The following is a 3,920-nucleotide window of genomic DNA, read 5'->3' on the forward strand; positions in this document are numbered from 1 at the left end:
TTGGCTGGAAAAGAGTACATCTGCTGCCATGGTGCATGCATTGGTGGCCGATAACATTAGGCTGCTTTTGTGAGAACACTCACCTCTTTGCCCGGCAGTGACAATGTTTGTGGAATCTGATTTTGCTGCTGATACTGATACTGAAATTCTGCTGTGATCATCTAGATACAGCCAAGATAAACATCAATAGGACCTGGCCACAGACACACAGTGTGGCCTTTCTGATCATCACTGAAGCCCTGGCAAATATCAGTTTTTTTTTCTTTTTTTCGTTCTATAAGCACTTGGTTTTATTGCACAGAAGCAATTGAAACTGGACACAGGTGGAAAGTGCGCCCTGGCATAATTCAGTGCCCAGTGCCCGGCCCCACCTGGACCACTCTTCCAGAATAGAGGTCTCTGGGCAAGGGCTTGACCACTCCTTTGGAAAACAGAAGGCATTTGGGAAAAGGTTAAGACATCTCAAGCATAATGTGTTTCTAACTGCTCATTCATTATTGTAGTCATCTGTCAGTTGCACATAGAGGCAATAAATGCACTTATTTGGAAAGGAGGGGGGCAGTTTTTATAGTCAAGTATTTACGAATGGCATTTGGCATGTATCACTTTCAGCTACATAAGCTATCATAACATAATTGTCCATCGCCTCGGGAGGGTGTTGGGGCAGGGGGCTGGGATTGCCCTCTTTTGCTAACATATTGCTAATAGAAGTTCCTGTTTGAAGAAGGAGGCCCTGTCATCTAAGCAGTTTCTTCTTACATAAAAAGTAAAAATTGCATTACTCTGATCCTTGAGCTCCAGGACCCTTTTGAGTTTCTTTGGCTGCTCCAGACATTCCTTTCTCCCTGCCTTACTTCCCCTTGGCAGCCTTGCCTTCTGTGGCCTTCTCTGGAGGCCTGCTGTCTTTTCGGTCTGTGCTGGAGGATTTTTCAGCCTTTTCCACCTTAGGTTTGCTGAGCTCCTTTGAGAGGGTCATCTTTGGCTTTGGGTCTTGGGTTTCTCCTCAGGCTTCTTGACCTCAGTGGCCTTCTCCTCCTTGGTATCTTTTTTCTCCATTGCTGCTGCCGCCTCCTCCCTCTCTGCCGGTTTTCTGGGTTCCTTGGCCTTGGCATCATCTGGTTCCTTCTTGGCCACCTCTGTCTTCTCTTTGGGTTTAGCATCTTCCTTCACCTCCACCTTGGCAGGAGCCTCCTTCTCTAGGGTGGCTGCTTTTTTCTTATCTGCAGCCTCTTCCTTCTTGGCTTCAACTTTGGATTCTTTGGGCTTTTCGATGGCAGCTTGCTTCTTCTCCTCCACCTTGGGCTTTGGAACCTCCTTGTTGGATGCCTCCTCTTTCTTGCTCTCCTTCTCTGTTTCTGGCGTGGCGGTAGCTTTCTCTTCCTCTGCCTTCTTTGCGGGCTCTTTGACTTTTACGTCCTGGGGCTTCTCCTCCTCCTTCACTGGGGACTTCACCTCTTCCCTCTTTGGGATCTCCTTCTTGGGGGCCTTGGCATCCTCTTTCAGGGGAGACTTCGCCTTCTCTGGGAACTTGACCTCCTCTTTGACAGGGCTTTTGGCCTTTTTGGGGGATTTATTGCAGAGGGCCTTGCTTCCTCCTTTGCTGGAGTGTTGGCTTCTGGAGACTTCACATCAAGAGTCTTGGCCTTCTCAGGGGACTTTGCTTCTTCCTTCACTGGGGACTTGGCCTTCTTTGGAGACTTGGCCTCAGCCAGTGACTTTGCCTCTTCCTTTGCTGGGGACTTGGCCTTCCCGGGGGGACTGGATCTCAGCTGGAGATTTTGCTTCCTCTTTCTCTGGGGACTTGGCCTTAGCCAGTGACTTTGCCTCTTCCTTTGTTGGGGACTTGGCCTTCCCAGAAGACTTGACCTCAGCTGGGGATTTTGCTTCCTCCTTCTCTGGGGACTTGGCCTCAGCCGGTGACTTTGCCTCTTCCTTCACTGGGGACTTGGCTTCCTTCTCTGGGGATGTGGCCTCTTCTGCTGGGGGAGACTTTGCTTCTTCTTCTCCCCCTTCTGCCTCCTCTTCTTCACCCCCTTCTTCCTCCTTGACCTCCTCCTCTTTGGCCTCTTTTTCCTTTTCTTCAGTCACTTTTTCAGTCACTTGGGTCTCCTCCGTCTGTTCCTCCACAATCACAGTTTCTTTCTCAGACTTCTCTATCACTTTGATCTTCTCTTTGCTTTAGACCTTTATGTGAGTGGACATGGAGGGAATTTGGAGGAGTCCTTCTGGAAGTGAGAAAGGAATCGGGCCAAAGCCAATCTGACATTCCTCACCTTCCAGGAGTTTTCTGTAAGCGGCTATCTCTATATCCAGAGCCATCTTGACATTGAGCAGGTCCTGGTAGTACTCTGGCAGCTGGGCTGCCATTTCTCACCTGGTGTTCCAGCGTCCAGCTGCTGAGTGGCTTCCTGGTAGGAGGCAATGTCGGCCTGATGACGGTCCTCCAGCTCAGAACACTGCCTCTCCAGTGAGTCGATGGTGCTCTTCAGTGCCTCCAGCTCTGTGGTCTCGGCCCGAAGCTGACGCTGGTACTCAGTTATCTCCTCCTGCACTCAGCACATGGCGTCTGTGTTCACCTTGGCTGCCTCAGACAGCCGGTCCATCCTCACTTGGAACCACTCCTCAAACTGCAGCGTGCTCTGCACCGCGTGGCCTTCAAGCTGCCGCAGATCTCATGCAGTGCAGACGCCGTGACATCACGTCACACTTGAGGGCGTCCCCTCCGCGGCCTGCACCTGCGCCTGCGCCTGCGAGGCACCGCAGCCCTGCATCTGGCCGAGCAGCTCGCTCACCTGCTCCTGCTGGTGGTGCCACAGGTAGCTGCAGTCCTCTTGCAGTGCCTGCACCTTCTTCTGCAGTTCCACGCCCGCCGCCTCGGCCTCCTGCAAGAAGCCGCAACAGCACAAGCCTTGACCTCTTTGCACTGCTGGGCCTCATCATGGAGGCACTGGTGCACATGTGGAAGTCCTGGAGCAGGTGCTCCTGCTCCAGGCGCAACAGACCGCGCACCATGCCCAGGCACAGCACCGTGGGGCGCATCCCGCAGACCTCGAGTTCATACAGCTCACCCACGGTGGTGCAGCCCGCCTGCTGCTATCGCAGCACCACCGCCTCACCCTCCAGGCTGCAGTTGTGCACATCCAGTTGCCGCACCTTGTCGCTCTAGCCTGTGAAGCAGTCCTTCAGCACCTGCAGCTGCTCCTTCTCACTGTGCGCTGTGGCTGCCGCCACCACTCAGCCCTCCCATCCCATTGGTCAGCGTGTCCAGCCAGTCAGTGCCTGAGGCAGCAGGCGCCCCCGAAGTGGCTGGGCGAGGCGGACACGGAGCTCATGGACATCCGCGTCCACGAGTGGAACCCGCTGGAGGATCCAGCAGCCGAGCGCCTTCCGCTTGTGCTGCCCTTTAGGGTCAGTGTGTAGTGGAGGCTGCTGCTGCCGTTCAGCACCCAGCAGCACCTCAGCGCCACCAAAGCTCATCATGGTCTGAGCAGGTGCCTGGGGCCAGGACGGGATGGGAGGCACTCAAATGTCAGTTTTTGGTAAAAATGCAGCTGGGCATGGTGGCTCATGCCTGTAATCCCAGCACTTTGGAAGGCTGAGGCTGGTGGATCATGAGGTCAGTAGTTCAAGACCAGCCTGGCCAATATGGTGAAACCCCATCTCCACTAAAAATACAAAAATTAGCTGGGTGTGGTGGTGTGCACCTGTAGTCCCAGCCACTCAGGAGGCTGAGGCAGGAGAATCGCTTGAACCCAGGAGAGGGAGGTTGCAGTGAGCTGAGATTGCGCCACTGAACTCCAGCCTGTGCAACAGAGCAAGACTCCATCTCAAAAAAAAAAAAATGCTAGACACTTTACTCCCTTTTTGTGTTTCTACCCTGAGTCTGTGGGAAGGTGTAATGAGGGTGCAAGTGAAGGCAC

The 3,920-nt window shown here is 53.5% G+C and overlaps 1 pseudogene; it reads right to left on the bottom strand.

Annotated features, from left to right (window-relative positions):
- Positions 1-850: 850 nt before the first annotated feature.
- LOC101128878 (neurofilament heavy polypeptide-like) lies at positions 851-3,480 on the bottom strand (annotated as a pseudogene).
- Positions 3,481-3,920: the final 440 nt, after the last annotated feature.

The sequence above is a fragment of the Gorilla gorilla genome, chromosome 1 (assembly GCF_029281585.2).
Source record: "Gorilla gorilla gorilla isolate KB3781 chromosome 1, NHGRI_mGorGor1-v2.1_pri, whole genome shotgun sequence".
Classification (NCBI taxonomy): domain Eukaryota; kingdom Metazoa; phylum Chordata; class Mammalia; order Primates; family Hominidae; genus Gorilla; species Gorilla gorilla.